Raw genomic sequence first — 25,544 nt, 5'->3', positions numbered from 1 at the left:
ATAGTTCTACAACAGCAGGAAACCTGAATTATGTATGCAGAACATTACATGTCAAAGTGCAAATTGGAGTCATAAAAATTCTATAGCTAACATACCAAGGAATGCAATGTTAAATTGACAGTTTTGGTTACTATTGTATTGCTCAGATCACACACATTTACTGCAGTTAACAGTTGTTGGAAATAGTGGCTGAATCTGTGTCGCTTAGCAACCACTTAATGCCGGATGTGCCTGTCATCGTAGTGACATCAGTAGAATGCTTAATCTCTGATTGGTCAGGGTTTATTGTTCTTGCCTAACAACTAGGGATGAGCGCACTCGGATTTATGAAATCCGAGCCCACCCGAACGTTGCCGATCCGAGTCGGATCCGAGACAGATCCGGGTATTGGCGCCAAATTCAAATCTGAAACTGAGGCTCTGACTCATAATCCCGTTGTCGGATCTCGCGATACTCGGATCCTATAAATTCCCCGCTAGTCGCCGCCATCTTCACTCGGGCATTGATCAGGGTAGAGGGAGGGTGTGTTAGGTGGTCCTCTGTCCTGGTAGATCTCGTGCTGTGCTGTTTAGTTCTGTGCTGTGCTGTTTAGTTCTGTGCTGTGCTGTGCTGTGCTGTGTTCTGCAGTATCAGTCCAGTGGTGCTGTGTGCTGTGCTCTGTCCTTCTGAGGTCAGTGGTGCTGCTGGGTCCTGTGCTGTGTCCTGTTCAGTCCAGTGGTGCTGTGTCCTGTGCTCTGTGCTTCTAAGGGCATAGTTATTTCCCCAATATTCCCCTGTGTTTAAAAAAATAAAAAAAAGTTATTTAAAAAAATACCAAAAACTAATTTAATTTTTTTTAATTACCACAAAATTTGCACAACCAATCCTGCAGTATAAGCCCATTGGTACTGCAATATTACCAAGTTCACACATTCTGCAGTATCTTGTGCTACATATAATGGAGACCAAAAATTTGGAGGATAAAGTAGGGAAAGATCAAGACCCACTTCCTCCTAATGCTGAAGCTGCTGCCACTAGTCATGACATAGACGATGAAATGCCATCAACGTCGTCTGGCAAGCACGATGCCCAATCTCCTAGTACAGGGCATGTAAAATCCAAAAAGCCCAAGTTCTCAAAAAACAGCAAAAAAAGAAACTTAAAATCATCTGAGGAGAAACGTAAAGTTGGCAATATGCCAATTACGACACGTAGTGGCAAGGAACGGCTTAGGCCCTGGCCCGTGTTCATGACTAGTGGTCCAGCTTCACCCAAGGATCTAAGCCCTCCTCCCCCCCCTACAAAAAATTTAAGAGAGTTATGCTGTCAGCAACAACAACAAAACAGCAAAGAACTCTGCCTTCTAAACAGATGACATCACAAATCCCCAAGGCGAGTCCAAGGGTGTTGTTGGTTGTGAACCCTGACCTTCCCATCACTGTACGGGAAGAGGTGACTCCATCCAGCATTTGCAGCACGCCCTCTGCATATGCTGGAAGGATCACCCACAGTCCAGTTACAGATTTGGCTAATGAAGGTGTGAATGTTGTACACTGGGAGGAGGATATTGATGTAGCTGGCGCTGAGGAGGATGTTGATGATTATGATGCAGACAGATACCAAATTGCATTTCTCAATTTCTATTTATATTCTAGATTATATAACGGCTGAAAAGTTTTCTGTTTTACTCCTAGTGGAGAGGGGATCTGATGCAGACAGATACCAAACTGCCTTTGTCCATTTCTTTGTATATTTGAATTGCTAGTTCTACAGTCTATGCAGGCTGCTTTATTTATATTCAACTACAAGTGTAGGGCGGGGGGGGGGGGCATAGATAGCCACCAAAGTAACGTGGTCCATTTAATTTCACTTTCTAGCTCCACAGTCTGTGCAGCCTGCTTTTTTTTATCTTCAAAGTATTTATATTTACAAGCCTTGCAATCTAAATTAACTAGAGGTAGTGACATGGTAGAACTCCAAAAGGCAGTTTGGAAGCCCCTGTACAAACTGGCTCTATTTTTTAACTGAGTTGTCCCCCCTCCAGTGTGTACTCGGAAAGAGTTTTTAGTGCAGCGGGGAACCTGGTCAGTGAGCGGCGAAGGAGGTTGCTTCCTCACAACGTTGAAAAAATGATGTTTATAAAAATGAATAATCAATTCCTCAATGAAGTACAGCACTGCCCTCCAGACAGTACAGAGGGACTGTGGTTGTGGAGTCCAGCGGGGACGAATTGATAATGTGTGAGGAGGAGGAAGTACACACTGTAGGGGGAGAGGAATCAGAGGTTGAGGATGAGGACGACATCTTTCCTCAGTAGAGCCTGTTTAGTTTGTACAGGGAGAGATGAATTGTTTTATTGGTGTGGGGGCCCAAACAAACCAATCATTTCAGCCACAGTTGTTTGGTAGGCCCTGTCGCTGAAATGATTGGTTTGTTAAAGTGTGCATGTCCTATTTCAACAACATAAGGGTGGGTGGGAGGGCCCAAGGACAATTCCATCTTGCAACTTTTTTTTTGGCATTATGTGACCATTCAACAGTCGTTTGCCATGTTCAAAAAGTAAAAGAAAATGCCAACAAATTCAATAAATTAAATCAAAAGTTAAATGCCCTGTCATTATTTAAAACAAGAGGTTTTGACGTGCTAGAATTAGTGTAGTGTTAAGATGTTATAAACACTACACTTGGAAATTGGAGGAGGTAATGTGGCCCCGGTATCAAATTGGGTACCGGGGCCACCCCACTACGCAGTCCAGATACTTGTTTGGTGGAATTCAGACCAGTTGAGGGTGTATTTATTTTATTGTGGCCCCGGTATCAAAATGGGTACCGGGGCCACCCCACTACGCAGTCCATATACTTGTTTGGTGGAATTCAGACCAGTTGAGGGTGTATTTATTTTATTGTGGCCCCGGTATCAAAATGGGTACCGGGGCCACCCCACTACGCAGTCCAGATACTTGTTTGGTGGAATTCAGACCAGTTGAGGGTTTTATTATTATATTGTGGGGACCACTCTATCTATACCACACTACAACTCTATACCACTCTATTTAATACTTTAATTCTATTTAATACTTTAACTCTATTTAATACTTTAATTCTATTACTAATTACCATAAAGAGGAACTGCCGCTTCTATTTAATACTTTAATTCTATTAGTAGTTACCATAAAGAGGAACAAAATAAACCAATTTTACCAAAAGTATAATATGACTTAGACTTACAAACACTACACTTGAAAGATGGTGCCTTTAAATGAAAAAGTCAGTCTTCATTGCACGACTATGTGCAACAGGGACAGTTTTTTGGTTTACAAAGTCAACCAATAACACTTCGACCCTGTCTGTCTTTAACATACTTGATGGGATCTCAATGACGAATTGTCTGTACCATGTTTGGAGGAGGTATTGTGGCCCCGGTATCAAATTGGGTACCGGGGCCACCCCACTACGCAGTCCAGATACTTGTTTGGTGGAATTCAGACCAGTTGAGGGTGTATTTATTTTATTGTGGCCCCGGCACCAAATTTACTACCGGGGCCACTCCACTGTGCAGTCCATATTTAGGTGTATCAGATATTAAACAACGGTGACAGTTGATGCCCAATTTTTTAATTATATTGTGGCCTCGGTACCAAATTGTGTACCGGGGCCACCACACTACGCAGTCCATACCCTTTTTTGGTGGAATTCTGACACGTGGAGGGTTTTTTAATTATATTGTGGCCTCGGTACCAAATTGTGTACCGGGGCCACCACACTACGCAGTCAAGATAGATAGATGCGTATCATAGATAAAGTACATTCAGTGGTGTGGGGCAAATTGAAAAATATTCAAAATGCACTGACATTATCAAAAACAAGAGGTTGTCACACGCTAAAACTCCAACATGTATATGATGGAGAGGATGGAGGAGCAGCCGTATGTGTAGTGTAATGCAGACCTGTTGAAGGTTTTTTATATATTTTATTGTGGTGCCCAGTGCCCACTCCTCTACGCAGTCCAGGTACATTTATTGGTGCGATTCATAAAAGTTCAGGGTTTTTAATATATATTGTGGTGACCCACTCCTCTACGCAGTCCAGGTACATTTATTGGTGCGATTCATAAAAGTTCAGGGTTTTTAATATATTGTGGTGACCCACTCCTCTACGCAGTCCAGGTACATTTATTGGTGCGATTCATAAAAGTTCAGGGTTTTTAATATATATTGTGGTGACCCACTCCTCTACGCAGTCCATGTACATTTATTGGTGCGAATCATACAAGTTGATGGTTTTCTTATTATATATATTGTGGTGACCCACTCCTCTACGCAGTCCAGAAAGATACCTCGTTGCAACGTTTTGGACTAATAACTATATTGTGAGGTGTTCAGAATACACTGTAAATTAGTGGAAATGCTTGTTATTGAATGTTATTGAGATTAATAATAGCGTAGGAGTGAAAATAAGCCCAAAAACTTGATTTTTAAACTTTTTATGTTTTTTTCAAAAAAAATCCGAATCCAAAACCTTAAATCCGAACCGAGACCTTTCGTCAAGTGTTTTGCGAGACAAATCCGAACCCCAAAAATAACGAAAATCCGGATCCAAAACACAAAACACGAGACCTCAAAAGTCGCCGGTGCACATCCCTACTAACAACGCTTTTGAAGATGTTTGCAGTAGTGCCATATTGTGATTTAGCACATGTGGAGGGACAACGTGATGTGAACGGTATGTACTAGGGAGAGATGGTGGAGAAATAAGGGGATATAAGGCTCCTCCGCCTGGCTACGCCACTGCTATGGGGACTCCACCTTCTATTGAAGATGCTGTGACTGCAGCCAGGGCAGCCGGGAGGGGGGCGGGTACTAATTACCTGGCAATGCCCTCACTTTATAATGGTTTTTTTTGGTTTTGGGTTTTTTAAACCTTTTTTTTTTAATCTTTTTTTTTTGGGGGCACGGTGGAGGGGGGGGGGTCTCCACCGCCACGATCATGTGTATATACAAATACTCACATGATCATGGTGCCGGCGTCCCTCTTCTCCCCTCCGTTTGCACTGAATGTCGGGCACAGGGGGATGCAGAAAGGGGGGATAAAAGGCACAGGGGGAATGAAGTAAGGGGGGGGGATAAAAGGCCCAGGGGGATGAAGAATGGGGGGGGGAGAGATACAAGGCCCAGGGGGGTGAAGAAGGGGGGGGGGAGAGATACAAGGCCCAGGGGGATAAGAAGGGGGGGGGGAGAGATACAAGGCCCAGGGGGATGAAGAAGGGGGTGGGAGAGATACAAGGCACAGGGGATGAAGACAGGGGGGGGGAGAGATACAAGGCACAGGGGATGAAGACAGGGGGGGAGAGATACAAGGCACAGGGGATGAAGACAGGGGGGGGAGAGATACAAGGCACAGGGGGATGAAGAAGGGGGGGGGAGATACAAGGCACAGGGGATGAAGAAAGGGGGAGAGAGATACAAGGCACAGGGGATGTAGAAAGGGGGAGAGAGATACAAGGCACAGGGGATGAAGAAAGGGGAGAGAGATACAAGGCACAGGGGATGAAGAAAGGGGGAGAGAGATACAAGGCACAGGGGATGAAGACAGAGGGGCAGCATGGCACAGTGTGATGAAGGGGGGTGGCAGTATGGAGGGCACAGTGCGATCATAAGGAGGCATAGCGATGTGATGATGAAGGGGCACAGTAATGTGTGTGTGATTGCACAGGGAGCTTTTGGCAATATAGTGTGTGTGAGGTAGATGGTGGCTAATTAATAGGTGCTATTTTGTTTGCGGGGTAATGGTGGGGCTATGTAATAGTGGGGACTATTCATTTAAGATGGGGTGGTTTGGGGACTATTGAAGGTGGCGATGAGTTTGGGGAGAATTAGGTCTCTTTATTAAATGTGACTATGAATTTAATGGCAGTGATGGTTGCGGGAAATAAGTATATTTCTGAAATGTAAATACTATTCATTTATTGCTGGGGCTGTATGTAGAAAGGGAAATAGGCTTATTTATTAAATAGGAATACCATTATTTTAATGTTGGGTGGAGGAAGGCCTAATTATTAATTGTGGGTGCTATTGATTTAACGCCGGGCTGGTTGTAATTTTCTAAATGTACCCATTTTTTTTTTTCAAATAAGGTCCCCCCAACATTCCAGGACCCAGACAAGCCGCAACTAAAAAAACAGCAGCCACAGGTGGTGAAAGTGACAAGAACAGATAGGAGAGAGCAGGAGAGTGTTAAATGTGATTTTAGTGGGACAATCCCAATTTTTGGTGAGTGTTCTGCCCAATGTAAGGTGCAGGCTGTGAACTCTTTATGTACACAGTGCATTTTTTCTAGATTACACTGTGGTGCTAGATGTCCTGAAAGTCAGGAGTGCTTGGTCATATGTCCCGCTCCGGAGAATTCAGGGCCTAGCGATTTTCCTCGTCAGCCACGCCCCAATAATGCATAACTACGCCCCCAATTGTATGACTCCCCCCCCCCCCCCAGCCACTCCCAATTTTGCGCGTCCGCGCAAAATTTTTCGGCATGGACACCTGTAAGGGGGACCCCATGAAGTTGTTGTACCGGGGCCCTGAATTCCTCTTGGCAGCCCTGACCGCAGGCGATATCTGATATATAAATAGCCTTGTTACTTTAATATGCTGTAATCTGCAGTTTGCCATGATGCAAACCTCTTTGGAGTCTCATAAATAGGCCCCAGAATCAAGACAAAATAATCACTTCCCCAATCCACCCAACCACACACACATATTTCACTTAAACCACTACTACTTTCAGGTAGGTCATACTTTTTTCAGAATCAGGACTATTGGGAAGCATGCTACAAATAAAAAGAACATACCTTGCTCCAAGTCATTACTTCCACAGAGCTTAGGGCCTATTTGTGAAGCCCTAAACCGTGCAGAAACTGCTTTTTCCACCTGGTTTAAGCATTTTTAAGTAAAGTGTTAATTTAAGAAAAGCCTAAGGCAGAAGATATCAGAGATATCTCCTGCATTAGACAAAGTACCAATTTAAACCACAGTCCCCATAATACTAAATGGGATCTGCGGTTTGGGCAATCTGATCAAGCTCTGAAACCTTAGATTTTCCCGATGGCATTAGCCATTCAATCCCATGGGGAGATCATAGCAGGATCCCTCTCCAGCAGCGTTGCTGCTCTCCCCTGCTCTGTTTAATGCAAATGGCAACTGTGCATGCTGGACAGTAGGTCACGCACGCGCAGTAAAGACAACGGGTCTGAACCTGCAGTCTTCCTTAAAATAGAGTCATCATCGAGACAGCCTCCTTTTGGATGCGCTGTCCAGATATGACTTGTATAGTAAATTGCCCCAAAAAGTCATCTGTCATCGTTGCAATGAAAAATGATACAGTATGTAGTACAGTTCTGGGCACCACTCTATGAAAAAGATAATTTGGAACTAGAAAGGGTTCAGAGAAGGGTGACAAAATTGATAAAGGGTATGGAGTCATTACGTTATGAGGAAAGGTTAGCCAGTTTAGGCATGTTTACTTTAGAAAAAAGACGTCTAAGGGGAGATATGATTACTATGTACAAATACATTAAGGGTCAATACAGAGAACTTTCATACCCCAAGGACCATACACAGGACACGTGGTCATCCCCTAAGGTTAGAGGAGAGGAAATTTCACAACCAGCAAAGGAAGGGGTTCTTTACAGTAAGGGCAGTCAATATATGGAATTCGTTGCCAGGGAAGGTTGTGATGGCAGATTCAATAGATATGTTTAAGAAAGGATTAGACAAATTTTTAGCGGAAAGGTGTATCCAGGGATACGACCGTTAATTAAAATGAAGGATAGTAGTGAATATAGGGTAAAAATAGGATTGTAATATTGAGTCTGGGGGGATTTTCACAATTGAAACAGATTGGCGGTTGCTTACTCTGGATCAATTTCAAATATAAGTGCAGGATCGCAGGAGATCCAAAATAGGTTGAACTAGATGGACTGGTGTCTTTTTTCAACCTCATCAACTATGTTACTATGATACTTTCCAAGGCCAAAATCTGATAATTCTTAAATAGGCCCCTTAACCTCTTCTACAGTTGTGGGTATTCTACCCCTTGACAAGGCACAGTAACCTGCCTTCATTGTGTTTTTTTCCTCACTAACATTTTTGCTTCCTGTTTGCCATCCTAACTCTTCTCATTGTTCCTACAGCTAAATTAAAATGTTACTGAGTTATCATTAGAATATAATTTACAGGAATGCTTTGCTACTGAGCAGGTGCACTAAAGCACAATGCAGTCCAAGCAGACCACTATCCACTACAACAATAATCATAACAGGTTCAATAAAATATAGTTATAATGTAATTTTTTTTGTAATATAAATACTCATCCATAAAAAAATATTTAGGTAATAAAAATAAGATAACAACAATATACAGTAAACAAAAAATATTATATTATAAAACAGTATAGGAGAAAATGTACTTGCACTATTGGTCAAAACTGGGACAGTACCAGATACACAGATTTCTAGGGACAACTTGGAACTGTTCCTTGAACTTAAGGACAGCTGGAATCTACGGTACACAATAAAGGAGCACTTACCTTCTGGACGAAGCTAAAGTTAGCTTCTTATTCAAGCTCCAGCTTCTTATTCAGAAAAGCTTATTTTTAAAGGATTAAATCAAACTGGATCACCGATGTCACATCAGATTAACACTAAAGGGGGTCCTTTATACAAACTGCAATAGTATTTAGCCTGACCCAACAAGATTTTGGCTATGAAATCAGGGGGCAAAGTGGCCAAAAGTCACCACATTTTATCATTTTGAATAAGTAGCTGCAGATTTGCAAGGGTTGAATGCTACTGGGCCACCAATTTGACAGTGGGAATCAACACAGGGTGGTCAGTTACATATAAAACACCTGTCTTTTGCCTGCCCAACACTGTTTTGGGCATGCAATCAGGGGGCAAAGTGGGCACATATAGCATTTTTGTCACGGTTGGCTTACAGGAAATTGATCCCTAGGCTCTGCTGAACATGGCTAAGCCCACCCACGGGCACGGAGTCTAACAGGTGATTTTCACCAGAAACCCCCGCAAGGAGGTATGGTCTTAGCTGCACCAAGTCTGCAGATCGCGGTCCTGTGAGTGAGTGTACAGCAGAACGATGTGGGGGAGCCAGGTGAAGTGGAAGGAGACGATGGAGTCCACAGATGAGTGGTATAAATAAAGTCACAATAATATAGGCTGATGGTCAGCAGGCAGTGAGTCACTAGGAGAATAGGTGCTCTGTGATATACAATGAGAGGACAGAGGCTGTCACTATAAAGTACTCTGGAGATGGTAATAGAGGTACTGGAGCAGCGATAGTTCAACATGGCCAGAGACTGAGAGCAGACTGGAGTAACGGAGGTAACCCGTGGTAACAGCTGATGAGTCACAGATGAAGTAGTGGCTCTGAGCGTTAGCAATAAGAGAACTGGAGCGGTCACGATGAAATCACGATGAAGTACACTGGAGATGGTAAGTGAGGTTCTGGAGCAGCAAAGGTTCAACACGGCCAGAGACTGAGAGCAGGCTGGAGTAGCGGAGATAACTCGTGATAGCAGCTGAGGAGTCACAGGTGTAATAGCGGCTCTGAGTGGTAGCGATGAAAGAACCAGAGCTGTCACAATGAAGAACACTGGAGATGGTAAGAGAGGTACTGGAACAGCAATGGTTTAGCACAGACCACGAACTAAGAGCAGACTGGAGCACAGGCAAACCACAAGGAGCACAGGAACTAGACCCACAGCTTGCAGGAAGTGAGCTTTAAGAACAGGCATCAGACAGGTGAATCCAGGAGGTTTAAATAGTGCTCCAGAAGTGCTTAGCCAATGAAAAAGAGGGAGGAAGTCCTGAAGTGCAATAGGCTTGCAACTGCACAGATCTGAATATAGCTGAATGAATGAACTGGAGAATGTCCGATGCTGGGACATGGCAGTTTCCAGATGAATGGACTGCAGGTAACGAGACAGGTACTATCTGTGGGATCGGAGCGTTACAATTTTGAGCATTTTGAAGAAGTAGCTGCAGTTTTGCAAGGGTTGATTATTTTTAATTAAAAATTTCATCAAAAATAAATCCCAAATCACTTTTTAAAAAATAAAATAGACTATATACAACATTAAGGGGTAAAATGGACCAAAAGGAACAAAACTTCACATGATCATAACACCCAATTCTCCTATGGGGCAGCACAGTGGCCTAGTGGTTAGCACTTCTGCCTCACAACACTGGGGTCATGAGTTTGATTCCTGACCATGGCCCTATCTGTGTAGAGTTTGTATGTTCTCCCTGTATTTGCGTGAGTTTCCTCGAGGTGCTCCAGTTTCCTCCCACACTCCAAAAACATACTGGTAGGTTAATTGGCTGCTATAAAAATTGACCCTAGTCTCTCTGACTGTGTGTGTGTCTATGTTAGGGAATGTAGACTGTAAGCTCAAATGGGGCAGGGACTGATGTGAATGAGTTCTCTGTACAGCGCTGCAGAATTTGTGGCGCTATATAAAAAACTGATGATGTCACTACTTGTGGCTGCTGGTTACTTTAGCTCATTTGCTGGTTGTCTGGGTCCTAGAATATTGGAGACCCTATAAAATTTAGAAAACTCCAACCAGTCCCAGTGTTAAATCAATAGCACCCACGTTTTATAATTAGGCCTCCCTCCAGTCCCAACATTAAAATAATAATATTCACATTTGCTAATAGATCTATTTCCCTCCAACCAAGCCTGACATTAGATAGCAAACACATTTAATATATAAACCTATTTCCCTCCATCCAAAAAGCCCCACCAATAAAATAAATTGCCACCCACCACCCCAAAAACAAAACCACCTATTAAATAACTAGCCCACCACACACACACATTTTACTGACATGCTGCCCATCACAAACACATATTTTACTGACATGCAGCCCATCATACACACACACACATTTTAATGACATGCTGCCCATCACACACACATTTTACTGACATGCTGCTCATCACACACATACACATTTTACTGACATGCGGCTCATCACACACACTTTACTGACATGCTGCCCATCACACACACACTTTACTGACATGCTGCCCATCACACACACATTTTACTGACATGCTGCCCATCACACACACACTTTACTGAGATGCTGCCCATCACACATACACACACACACACACACTTTACTGACATGCTGCCCATCACACACACACTTTACTGACATGCTGCCCATCACACACACACTTTACTGACATGCTGCCCATCACACACACACACATTTTACTGACATGCTGCACATCACACACGCACATTTTACTGACATGCTGCCCATCACACACACACACACGCACATTTTACTGACATGCTGCCCATCACACACACACACGCACATTTTATTGACATGGCTGCCCATCACACACACACACATTTTACTTACATGCTGCCCATCACACACACACACATTTTACTGACATGCTGCCCATCACACACACACATATTTTACTGACATGCTGCCCATCACACACACACATTTTACTGACATGCTGCCCATCACACACACACACACACACACATTTTATTGACATGACTGCCCATCACACACACACACACACACATTTTACTGACATGCTGCCTATCACACATACACACACACATTTTAATGACATGTAGCCCATCACACACACCCACATTTTAATGACATCCTGCCCATCACACACACACATTTTACTGACATGCTGCTCATCACACACATACACATTTTACTGACATGCGGCCCATCACACACACTTTACTGACATGCTGCCCATCACACACACACACACACACACATTTTATTGACATGACTGCCCATCACACACACACACACACACATTTTACTGACATGCTGCCTATCACACACACATTTTAATGACATGTAGCCCATCACACACACCCACATTTTAATGACATCCTGCCCATCACACACACACATTTTACTGACATGCTGCTCATCACACACATACACATTTTACTGACATGCGGCCCATCACACACACTTTACTGACATACTGCCCATCACACACACATTTTACTGACATGCTGCACATCACATACACACATTTTACTGACATGCTGCCCATCACACACACACATTTTACTGACATGCTGCCCATCACACACACACGCACATTTTATTGACATGGCTGCCCATCACACACACACATTTTACTGACATGCTGCCCATCACACACACACACACACATTTTACTGACATGCTGCCCATCACACACACACATTTTTTTGACATGCTGCCCATCACACACACACACATATTTTACTGTCATGCTGCCCATCACACAGACACGCACATTTTACTGACATGCTGCCCATCACACACACACACACACACACACACACACACACACACACTTTACTGACATGCTGCCCATCACACACACACATTTTACTGACATGCTGCCCATCACACAGACACAGACATTTTACTGACATGCTGCCCATCACACAGACACACACATTTTACTGACATGCTACCCATCACACACACACATTTTACTGACATGCTGCCCATCACACACACACACACACACATTTTACTAACATGCTGTCCATCACACACACACATTTTACTGACATGCTGCCCATCACACACACTTTACTGACATGCTGTCCATCACACACACACACACACACACACACACACACTTTACTGACATGCTGCCCATCACACACACACACACACACTTTACTGACATGCTGTCCATCACACACACACACACACACACTTTACTGACATGCTGCCCATCACACACACATTTTACTAACATGTTGCCCATCACTAACCTTATTCATCCCATCCGCACGCTGCTCCTCACACATGGGACAGCACAGAGCCGTAACTAGGGCTGTGCGACAGGGGCGACCTCCCAGGGCGCAACGCTGAAGGGGGGCGCAATTTAGGAATATTTTAGGTTAATTTGGTTAAAATTGAGGGGTAGGGGGGCGGCATTTGTCTTTCTCGCCCAGGGCACTAGAATTCTATGTTACAGCTCTGGGACAGCACCTGTCACGTGGTGCGCGTCCCATGTGACACCGGGGCTCAGAGAGAGAGGGGAGAGAGGGAGAGAGAGGGGAGAGAGGGAGAGAGAGGGGAGGGAGGGAGGTAGAGAGAGGGTAGGGGGACAGATCGGAAGATCTACGGCCAATGATAGTAGGTGCCCGTTCCCGGAGGAAGGGCCAGCCACCAAGCAATAGAAACTTGGGCCGGTCATTGAAGCGGCCCAAAATAGACTGATTCTGTCTGGCCCACCCAGCCTGCCACAGCATTTAACCCTTGCAAATCTGCAGCTACTTATTGAAAATGCTCAAAATGCTATCTGTGCCCACTTTGTCCCCTGATTGCATGCCCGAAACAGTGTTGGGCAGGCAAAATACAGGTGTTTTATATGTAACTGACCACCCTGTGTTGATTCCCACTGTCAAATTGGTGGCCCAACGGCATTAAACCTTTGCAAATCTGTAGCTACTTATTCAAAATGATAAAATGTGGTGACTTTTGGCCACTTTGCCCCATGATTTCATGCCTAAACCTTGTTGGGTCAGGCTAAATACTATTGCAGTTTGTATAAGGGACCCCTTTATTGTTAACCTGATGTGAAATCAGTGATCCAGTTTGATTTAATTCTTTAAAAATATGCTTTTCTGAATAAGAAGCTGGAGCTTGAATAAGAAGTGAATAAGAAGCTAACTTCAGCCTCATATTTTCTGGCTGATTTTTATGGTTTGGTGGCACTACAGAAGAAGTAAGAATAAACACTTCTTTATTATTACATAACATATGGGTCATTTAGCTCCTAGTAACAATAGGCAGACGATGGGCTGAAATGGTTAAAGATCTAGCTCGACGTCATCGTTAGAGCAGCATCAGCAAATCGCAATGTTGTCACTTTAAAGAGTCCAGGATCTGTACACATGGCTCCTCCCTGAGCAGCCTCAGCAGCTCCGTGTATACTGGGATCCCCTTGGTATAAACAGCAATTTCTAGGACAGGTGACCGGATCTCCCCATTGGCTCACACAGTGAGAATTATGCACCGGACTAACAGGATCTGTGACCTCCAGCAGCTACCTGACATTGTGTCTTCTCTCTGTTCAGTCTGAGCTGGGCGGATGTATTAGGAACAGGTGAGGGATATACTGTGTGTTGTGTGATATTCTGTCCTTATCCTCTGCCTAGGGAGAGGCTGTATTTGCGAACTGCAGTTTGCCTGTATATGTACTGTGTGTAACCAGTGAATCATTTCAGAAGGCAACGTGGGGAACACGAATCCTTTTGCAAACCTGTGAGATACATTGGGTGTGCAACTGTGCATAGACTCCAACACATCAGTCATTTTATGTCGTTCCGGTTGCTATGCCTGAAGGTTGCCTTGCTCTTTGCAGAGCTAAATAATTAATGAATGCTTGTGTCTGCTTCTGTTATCCCGCACCATCTGGTCTGTTTTCAGGCTACGTTGCCCACTGCCTGTGTGGGTGTAGCATAGTCATGGAGCATGGGAGTTAACAGGATTAAGGGTTTCTTTCCTTGTATGAGAAATATTGGCTTAGGTGGACTACGTGTTACATTTCCTTCAAATTGACCTGAATGCAGAATCAAGAGTTGTTTATTATAGATGACACCGACCCGAATTTACCACTTAAGCTACTACTGCACTCACCTGGGCTGGGTTCATTTATTGATAAGTAGGGTGTCTTTTTCACCCATCCGTGAATTACCCCAGCCCAGGTGATCTAAGGTGTGTCATATACAACATATATGTTGTGTAGGGTTGTACACCAAAAAATTGTAATCCATGGCAGTATATTTTGTGGAAAGTGTACTGTGTTTGATATAATGTTGCATTTTTCTTGTAAATAGTAATAGTTGTTGTTATTATGCCTTGAAGAAGCTACTCCCACTGAAATACAGATTAATAATCTAATGTAGGCTAAATACACTGTAGAAAGACTACAGCTACATTAATGTATATTGTTTGGAATTTTTTTTTTATTGCTAAAGAATCTACATTTCAATAACCTTTTTATATTTTGGTCTTCTTGATAGATTAATACCAATTTAAGGTACATTTATAAAAGTGTTTGAAGCGTAAGACTATGACATAATTAAATGTTTTTTATTATTATTAAATTGTCTCAAAATGTGACCTATTACCACACTTTTGGGCATACATCCCTGTTTCGTTGGATAACAGTTGATTTCTGGATCTTGAAGCACTACCGCTACGTTGCAGTATTCATACAGCCGTGACCAGAAATGTACACTTTTCATTAATGTGCTCCTATCCACTGGCACTTTTTAGCTTCATTCTACATGTTTGTTTTTTTAATGCATGCAAAGCACTTGTTCCTATCTTGTGTTTACCACACGTTAATGCATCGGGAAGCCTACAGTAGTACCTGTTAGTAAAAATACATAACAAATACATTTGCAAAGTTGTTGGTGGTGTTTTTTGTCCATTTTCTCAAAGATACAAACAAAAGTCAATATTTGTTCCAAAATGCTACAATAGAAAGCGCTATGTGTCCTGGAAATAAGAGCTTTTGCTTGAATAGACTAAAAGATATTTCTGGAAAAAAACACCTCTCCAATACCTATAAACTGGTTGGGTCATCAATTGCTTTCCAGTTATTAAAGCTGGTACACACTATAGTGTTTTCAGCGGATTATCGTGTCGACGAAAAACGACTGATTGGCCCGATCTCAGTAGTATTGTTCCAAAGCACAGATCATCGTTTGATGTGATTGTTCAGTAGAACTATAAGTCTCGTTCAGATATGGAACAACGTCCTTCCAATCCTGCAGTGTGCGTGCACTTACGAGCAGGATCTCCGTAGACTTTACAGAGTCATGATCTTTTCAGCCAATGGTTAAGACAGTTGAAGAGCACAGATTTGAGGGTAAACCTTTTAAAACATGTATAGTGTGTACACATGAATCAGCATGCTGATCGGGACTTTTTTTTTTTTTTGTTTTCAGTCGGTATAATCATTGTAGATAACACATTGGTCGGAAAATTCTGTAGTGTGTACCTAGCCTAAGTGGTTAACAACCTATCTATTAATAGTTACACTTCACCAATGTTTCCTCCTGTCAGCTGTCTGAACCATATACTGTGTATTCTTTATATGTATTTTCATATTCATAATTTTCATATTTGTCATTGCAAGGACACTATGAACAGAGTTACCAACTGATACAGTTTCTGTGGATAATTAAATTCTGGTAGGATACGACTAATCCCAATCAGCCATAGAACCTATATAATGTATACGACAATAGAGCCCAGTATAGTGGCAGTATGCTGAATGAAGTATCTATATCTTTGTCATGGTTGGTATAGATGCAACAGATAGTTACCGAACAACAGAAGAAATGTCGGACAAATGTCTCATTATATTTTAGCTTGTCAGGATAAAAAATAAAAGTGATGGTTTTAAGTCTGATTAAAAAGTTCTCCCCCAGATGGCAGAAACTGGCAACATTAGAATTAAATTATTGTTCCTCCCCAGAGGATAAGCCTAGTAGGCACCGTTTAAAATAATATATATACACACACTCTATGGACAAAAGTACTTGGCCACACATTGAATTGAGGTGTTTCGATCAGACCCGTTGCCAGAGGTGTATAGAATCAAGCACCTAGCAATGTGGATACAAAATGGGTTGTTCTGAAGAGCTCAGTGACTTCAAGTGCGGTACTGTGCTAGGATGCCACCTTTACAATAAGACTGTTTGTGAAATTTCATCCCTGATGGATATACCACGGTCAACTGTAAGTGATATTATTAGAAAGTGGAAGCGTTTAGGAACAACAGCAACTGAGCCACGAAGTCAAAGACTGTCACAGAGCGGGGTCTCCTACTAAGGCGCATGGTGCGTAAAAGTTGCCAGCGCTCCGCTGATTCGATAGCTGAAGAGTTCTGAACTTCTACTGGCATTAATGTAAGCACAAAAACTGCGGCGGGAGCTTAATGGAATGGGTTTCCTTGGCCAAGCAGCTGCATGCAAGCCCCACATCACCAAGACCAATGCCAAGCGTCGGATGGAGTGGTGTAAAGCACACCGACACTGGACTGTGGAGCAGTGTAAACGTGTTCTGTGGAATGATGAAACGCGCTTCTCTGTTTGGCAGTCAGATGGGCGAGTGTGGGTTTGGGGGATCCCGGGAGATTGTTACGTCCTTGACTGCATTATGCCAATGCTGACTTTTTGTGGAGGAGGGATAATGGTATAGGGCTGTTTTTCAGGGTTTGGGCATTATCTCCAGTGAAAGGCAATCTTAATGTTTCAGAACACCAAGTAATTTTGGACAATGCTTCCAACTTTGTGGGAACAGTTTGGGGAAGGCCCTTTTCTAGCCCTACATGACTGTGCCCCAGTGCACAAAGCAAGTTCTACAAAGACTTGGCTTGATGAGTCTGGTGTTGAAGAACTTGACTGGCTCGCACAGAGGGATGAACTGGAATGGCGTTTGCGAATCAGACCTTTTCATCAAACATCATAAATGCTCTACAGAATGAATGGGCACAAATTCTCACAGAAACACTACCAACATCTTCTGGAAAGCCTTCCAAGAAGAGTGGAAGCTGTTATCACTGCCAAATGGGGACAAACTTCATATTAAAGTATATGTATTTGAATACAATGTCATTACAGTCCCTGTTGGTGTATTGGTCAAGCTTCAGAATACTTTTGTCCATAATATGTATTTTGTGGCAAAACACAGATACTGCTGAAGCACACACAAACAATTTATTCCTTTTAAGCAGTTTTAATGTCAGGATGGTAAATGTTTTGACACCATACAGATTTCACACTTTCTTGAGACCGTAGACACCAGCTAAAAAAAACCCAGCTCTCTACAGTCCAGCCAGCTCCTCCAGCGTTTGTCTCCCTGAATAATGAAACAAGCAAGCTTTTATAGAAGACACTCCATCCACAGCCCTAGCTTGCTGGGCAGGTTACACACCCAACTCTCCTTTACAAGGAAACTCCTCTGTTTGCTCTGACACAAGCACACACTGTCTGTTTGCAGTGAGGACACCTCAAACTGTCTAAGTTAATCAAACTTTAAACTATTTGTCACGCATAAGTCTTCAATCTACGTGCATTACTGCATGAATGTTTTACCCTGCCTGTATGCCTTATCTGCATGTTGCCAGCTGGATGCCTCCCTTTGTTATATATGTGTGTGTGTGTGTGTGTGTGTGTGTGTGTGTATGTGTATATATATATATATATATATATATATATATATATATATATATATATATATATATATATTATAGAATTTTAATTGGTATGGGAATGTAAGTGAATGGAAATTGAAGGTTTTACAATGAAGGCAGTAGGAGTGACAGTATGGCCACTGTATATACCCCAACTTTCACCAATGTATATAATATCTATGCCACCGTTTTATATAACACCTTTTAATTCCAGCCCTACATGTGCAGGTGCTGAGTACTTCACACAGATGCCAGATCCCATCTGGATGGATGACTCTAATAAATATGTGACATTGATACATTCACACATGTTGAAGGATCTCTCCCCTATAGTCTTTCCATACCATTTGCCGGTTTGATGATGGAATTGCACTCTCAGGATGAGGAGAGCATGTTTTACTGGGCTAAAGTGCTCCTAAAAAAAAATAATGTGTCTTTTGGAGGACCCTCTACAAACTCGTAGTTCAGTCACCTTTACCGCAGCCTGTCCTGTCAAGGTGCCTCCCATATCCAGGGGTCTTCCTCAGCGAGTCCTGTTGTCTCTTGTCACTTGACTTGCTAAATTTTCTCTGATCCTGACCTGGCATTGTGGCCTGAGGACAATGCTTCTAGTGAGACCACTGAAGTTGGTTTTACAACAACCTTCTTTAAAGTGTTCTATTTTTACATTGCACATTGATCATTTTAACTCATTATCTCATATCTTTATTGGCAAATTGTTAATACTCTTCGCCTTTAGCAACCACTTTCTCTTAGAATGAGAGGTGCTTAACAATACTTGGTTGCCCCCAAGTCTTAGGCTTATAGTAGTACAAGCTTAGTTCAGAACCAGCCCTGGCACAAAGTATATAGGAGACATCAATCAAATGGTACAGTACTGTAGACCAGAAACGCAGGTACTCTTAAAGGCTTAATGCTATATCTGTGCAGAACTCAAGCAGTCTCCAAGGACTCTTAAGTCCAAACCAGAGGTCAAGCCTGCAGCAATCCAGAGGATAGTCTGATCCAAAGCAAGGATCTAGAGTAGTCAGGATCAGTTCAGTTATCAGTGCATCTGCAGTGAATCTAGGAAAGAAACTCTGACAGTAAGTGTAATACAGGGACAGTGAGAGTGCAACAATACCCAGCACAGCATCTAGAGCTTCCTGCACTATAAAGTGCAAAGAACCAATCGGGAGGCTGCTAGTGAACCCTCCCCTCCTTGTGTGATTTACTGCACATAATCACACTGCATGCCAGACTCTTCGGATGTGTCCAAAAAAGGAGGAGGAGGAGGTTTGCAGTGAGCGTGACTGTAATCGCTGCTCATTACAATGCCTTATAGCCAGAGGACTGTGAAGTTATTAATCTGACAGAGGTCAATGTTAAAGCAGAAGAACCAGCTGCGACTAGCTGCCAGTGGTACATGCTCACGCCACTCCGCCATCAGTGGTCTGTGTCAAAGCTGCAAAGCCACCTGTGAAAGTTCACTTGTCAGTTGTCCATGTTAAAAGTCTTCCATTTGCAGGAGATTGTGCAGCCACCTATGGTCTGGTCCAGTGAGGTTGTAGAGAGAAACTGCTCCAGTACACTCTGGATTTTAAGCCTCCAAGTGGTATTAGTACTGTATCATTCTATAAGATCCTCAAGGTCTACTTCTATTCTAACTTTCTGAGGTGTTTTTTTTTTTTTTGTTTTTTTTGCCACAATATACTCTTGGGAATCTAGTATACCTTTCTGTTTCAGTTGTAATTTTTAATCCTATGATTTCAATCTAATTGTTTTTTTGTTTTGTTTTTTAGCAGATTTTTGTGATTGACTTTCAAGCCTATAAATCTGTTCCAATAATTCATCATTAAGGATCATATGTTGTCAATGATTTGATCACAGCGAAAACTAAAGGCCATTACTCTCTTCTGATTCTTCTGGATCTCTCTGCTGCATTTGACACTGTTGACCACTCTCTCCTCATACAAACGCTACAATCCCTAGATCTTGAAGGCACTGTCCTATCCTGGTGCTCATCCTACCTATCTAATTGCTCTTTCAGTGTTAATTCCTCTGGATCCACCTCTGCTCAGCTTCCTTTATCAGTTGGAGTACCACAAGGCTCAGCCCTAGGTCCTCTGCTATTCTCTATCTACACCACTACTCTTGGAAAACTAATAAGCTCCTTTTGGATTTCAGTATCCCCTCTATTCAAATGATACACAAATCTATCTATCCTCTCCTGATCTTTCACCATCTGTGTTGTCCTGTGTTACTGACTGTCTCTCTGCCATTTCATCTTGAATGTCCTCTTGCCAACTTAAACTCAATCTTTCAAAAACAGAATTATTAATATTCCCAGCAAAAAACAAGCTTCCTGCCTGACATTTCTATTTCTGTTGATAACATGACTATAAATCCCACCCCGCAAGCTCACTGCCTAGGTGTAATCCTTGACTCGCAACTATCCTTTGTTCCCCACATAGACTCTATATCTAAATCATGTTACATACATCTAAAGAACATTTCCAGAATATGCACATATCTCACACAATACACTGAAAAAACCTTAATTCATGCACTCATTCTCTCCCAAATCAACTATTGCAATGCCCTCTTTACTGGTCTTCCCAAAATCGAACTCAACTCCTACAATCTATTATGCATGCAGCGTCTAGATAGATTCTCCTTGTAAACCGTTCTTCCTCTGCTGAGCCACTCTGTCAGTCTCTACATTGGTTGCCTGTATTTCAATGAATACAATATAAAATTCTACTAACATACAAGGCCGTCCACAAAATTGCACCGACATACATCTCCTCACTTGTCTCAAAATATCTCCCAACTTGACCCCTCCATTCTGCACAAGATCTGTGTCTCTTCCACTCTCATTACATCTTCCCATTCCCAGTTACAAGACTTTTTTTGGGCTGCACCCACTTTGTGGAATTCCCTCCCTCGCATAACAAAACTTTCCTCTAGTCTTCAAGACAAAAATCATCTGACCAGCATTGCTGTGTGACAGATCATAGAGCCCACTCAGTACCTTTTTACCTTTGCTTTCTAGCTGGACCAATGTGCAACATAATGTAGCACGTGCCCTTGTGTATCCCACTGTCCCATTGATTGTATTAAGCTTGCGAGCAGGGTCCTCTTACCTCTCTGTCTATATGTATTACCCAGTATTGTTCTATTAATGTTTGTTCCCACTTGTAAAGCGCTACGGAATTTACTGGCGTTATATAAATTGTGGCAAGAGCCCGCTACTGCAGAAGCACACGCGAACAACTTCTTCCTTTTTATGGTGCTTTATTGTCAGGATGGTAAATATTTTGACACCGTATACTTGCACAGCAATCATGGAGACCCTAAACGCTAGCTATACATAGACCAGCTCTCTCTCAGGACCAGCCAGCTATCCCAGCGTTGGTCTCCCTGAACAAATGAAACAAACAAGCTTTTATACATGATGCTCCTCCCCCAGCTTTAGCTTGATGGACAGATGACACACCCACCTTCTCTTTAAAAGAAAACACCCATCACTGGCTCTGTTTGCACAACCAGACACGCCCTGTCTGTTTGCTGAGAGGAAGGATTTCAGATCATGTAAGTTTAAGCAAATTTAAACTATTGCTTTTCATACATAAGTCTTCACTCTAGGTGCATTACTGCACAAATGTTTTACTCTACTTCCCTGCTTTCTCTGCATATTGCCAGCTAAATGCCTCCTTTTGTTACAAAATAAATGATGATAATAGGTTCCTCACTTTGTTGTATTGAAAAGGATGATGACATCCATGGGAAACAACAAACCATTTGGATTTGAAAATGCACTCTGCATTTTGGTTACACATTGAGACAGTCACATGCAGACCCATGTGCTGGTTTGTTAACTTTTGTGTTTTTATAGTCGAATTGTGTACTACTGACTTTCTCCGTTAAGCCTAGTAAGTATGTCTGTCTGTCGGATTTATTTATTTTTTATTTTTTTTTGCAACAATCTCAAGTTTAGCATCAGGTGCCGCGTTGGGTCAGTCTTTCTTTTTCTTAAAACTGTTTTCGCCAAATTCATGTACATCACAGTTATACTCTCAGTCTTTGTAGTAAGGATGTAGTAGCCTCAAGAGGAAAGCTGTATTTGTTTTTTTTTTTTTTGTTTTTTTTCATTTTTTCGGGGCAGGTGTCTGATCCATATACATCTACTAGTGCCTCCAACCAGGGGCGGGCTGGCAAGTTTCAGCCCGGGGGGCGCACAGGCGGCCGCACCGCAGGGCGCATTCGATGCGGCGTCCGCACCGCAGGGCGCATCCGATGCGGCCGCATCGAGTGCAGTGATGCGGCCGCCTGCGCGCCGCTGGTAATAAGTGTATGCGGACGGCACCATGGGGAGGCGGGCGGCCCAAACAGCAGTTAGACTAAGTGGCCCGGGGGGCTTATGCCCCCCGGCCCAGCCCGCCCCTGCCTCCAACCTTTCTGTAGCAATCATTTTCCCTTTTCTCCATGAGACACGTCTGCTCAGAACAATAGATTTTTAACTCTTCATCATATGATGTTTTAGGCCACTTGTGCTGTGAAAGACCACCTTCTTATTTTAAGAACTTTTTTATAGAATGACTCATGAACCTGAATTACATTTTTTTTTTTTTTTTTTTTTTTTTTCTCTTCAGGAGGATTTGATTTATCAAATCCATTATCCCTCCTTTTCTCATACAAGAAATCAACTTCAATAATATATTATCTGATCCCGTATACTACCACTTAAGAGTTGCAAGGATGAATTAATCGTTAATAATTGAATTTGTTTAATGTATTCCCTATTGATATTATTTGTGGCCTATAAGGGAAGGTATGCATTTTTGCTGATGATACAAAGATTTGTTATAGATTTGACACTCCAGAAGTTGTACATCAAATGCAGAGAGATTTCGAGATAATAGAGAAATGGACTCTTAAATGCGATACATCAAATGTAATCTAATGCATGTGGGACAGTCAATAAGCAGGATCCAGAATGAATAGTGATGTTATACATCAACTGAGCAAAGGGAACTGGGAGCTCTAGTTTCAGATGATACGGAGGTAAGTAAGTAGTAAGAAAAAAAACCATTAGAATATTTGTTGTACAGGAAGAGGTATTAGTAGCGGAAAAAGGGAGGTTACTGTATAGTGCCATTTTTTTGGATTTCTGGTAAGACATCACTCTGAGTACAATGTACATTTCTGGAGTCCATATCTCCAAACAGATATGAATAGAATAGAAAAAAACAGATGAGGGCTAAAATGGGGCATGAGCTGCATAACAAAACTTACCAGGAAAGACTTTGAGCTGAACAGTTAAGAGGAAACAATGGAAATAAGTGAAATAACAGTAATATAAAATTATATAAAATGTATTAATATATTTGTATAGTATTTTAAAAAATAAGATGCTTTCTAGAACAAGGGACACATTGTAAATGGACGGTATAAGATGATTTATTTATTTTTATTATTTTTTTTTGGGGTAACCCTAGGTAGGAAATGTGAGGTGCAGATGGTACCACATCTGCCCTTTCTCCCACCCCCAGATGTTACTCTGATCCGCACCAACTTTTCTCACTAATCAGTTTGTTTTTCTAATGCCATTTTTAGTTCCTGCTACTGATTGTTCATAATAACGTCCAATATGACCTACACTGCACTGATAACAGATACTTGTTAATGGTTGTCTTAGAAACAGAGCACACCCTCAACTAACTCTCTTTGGTGGGAATTCATACCCCCCCCCCCCTGAAGCAAGTCTATTACCGTAATTTTAGCTCAGGTTTCTGCTCACAGCTCATGGAGCTGCGAGCAAAAAGCCCACATTGAAATTACTGTATTAAAGGTAATTATGTGCACTATTACCGTAATATCGTACTATTACCCTAATATTGGTAATAGTGCGCAGGCCGCATTACTTTTGACAGTAATGCGGCCAATTTAATTCCCGCCATTGTGTCTGGTACTAAGTAATAAAAAAATGTCAAAAGGATGCACACAGGTATTGGTGATTTATCCCCCAGAGTATGCTTATTGATGCAAGCACAGAAAAAACACAAAAATACTAGGACTGCCTGCAAACTTCAGTTTTTGCGCAAAGACGGTCACCTTGATTCACAAACCTGTACGCCTCAGGAGAAACATAAGTATACCATACTTGCCTACTTTCTGGCAGTACAGTCCGGTAGAGGGGCCTGACTAGAGGGCGGGAGGGGGCGAGGCATGGTCAATTGCCTCATTTTGGCCTTGCCCCAGTGGCAAAATGACATTTTGACGAATGATGCGATTCGCGGTGAATCACGTTATTTTGGCCAGGGAATTGCGAGATGCAGGAGACTTGCCAGCTCTCCCGGGGGTCCGGGAGACCGACCCGGACTTCGGAGTCTCCCGGACATTTCGGGAGACTTGGCAAGTATGCAGTATACATTCAAAAATTGAGATCATTGGTGGTTCCAAAGCTGCATTTGCACACTTATAATGTCATCTTACTCTTCGTTAATAACCGCCTGTATATTTTGCAGTGTTTTTTGTTTTGTTTTTTTGGTGTTTCTTTGGAATAAGATAGTTCAAAATAAGCCAAATATCCTATTCCATATAAGGTAGAATGCAAAACCCTATAGTCAGTGTTTCATCTGTTTTCCATGGCTAGTCTTTTAGGGGAAACTATCTGAATGTTACAATTTGATTCTGTAGAATCGTCACACAATTTTATTTTGTGCGGATTCCAGCCAAGTTATTCCTAAAGTTCGCAAATGCTTTTCTGCATGAAAATAGTCATCTCAGCCCCGTTGTTCAAGTCTGTCCTTAATTATTCAATTTCCATTTCTCTCTTCACAATTTTCACAGGGGTTGTTTATCTCCTTCAGACAAGCACTTTACCTGCTCTTCTCTTCACATACTTCTCCAGTGTTGCATTTCCACTGCTATGACAATGCACTATTGTCTTTAAATGTTTCATTTCAACAGTGTGTTTAGATTTCAAACTGAAATGTTTGTTGGCCAGAATTCTTCAAATTTCTTCATTTCTATCTTTTCAGCTTTGCACCTACACTCTTGCTTGAATAAATGCTCGCAGGTCTTTGGATGTTTAGGTTTTTGTAACAGTGGGTGTAAAAAATTTGTCTTCTGACAATTCTTCCAATGTAGGCAAATCCATTTTTCATTTATGTAATTGATCGGCCTCACCTCCATCTGACAGTCCTGGATTAGGTCAATGGTTGGCAGTGACTCTTCAGTTCCTATCCTAACCTGGAATATCAACTGTCGAAATGCAAATTCTGCA

At 42.2% G+C, this 25,544-nt stretch overlaps 1 protein-coding gene across 1 annotated transcript in view; it reads left to right on the top strand.

Moving 5' to 3' along the window:
• The first annotated feature begins 13,949 nt into the window (after positions 1–13,949).
• Positions 13,950–25,544, top strand: part of SLC7A4 (solute carrier family 7 member 4) — a 28,407-nt gene continuing 16,812 nt past the window's right edge. Inside the window, exon 1 of the mRNA XM_075214708.1 lies at positions 13,950–14,170. The gene's annotated coding sequence lies outside the window, so the exon portion shown is untranslated. The remainder of the gene's footprint in view (positions 14,171–25,544) is intronic.

The sequence above is a fragment of the Mixophyes fleayi genome, chromosome 1, assembly GCF_038048845.1.
Source record: "Mixophyes fleayi isolate aMixFle1 chromosome 1, aMixFle1.hap1, whole genome shotgun sequence".
NCBI classification, from domain to species: Eukaryota; Metazoa; Chordata; class Amphibia; order Anura; family Limnodynastidae; genus Mixophyes; species Mixophyes fleayi.
Note: the sequence above shows the minus strand (reverse complement) of the source record. Positions and strands in the feature narration are given on the sequence as shown.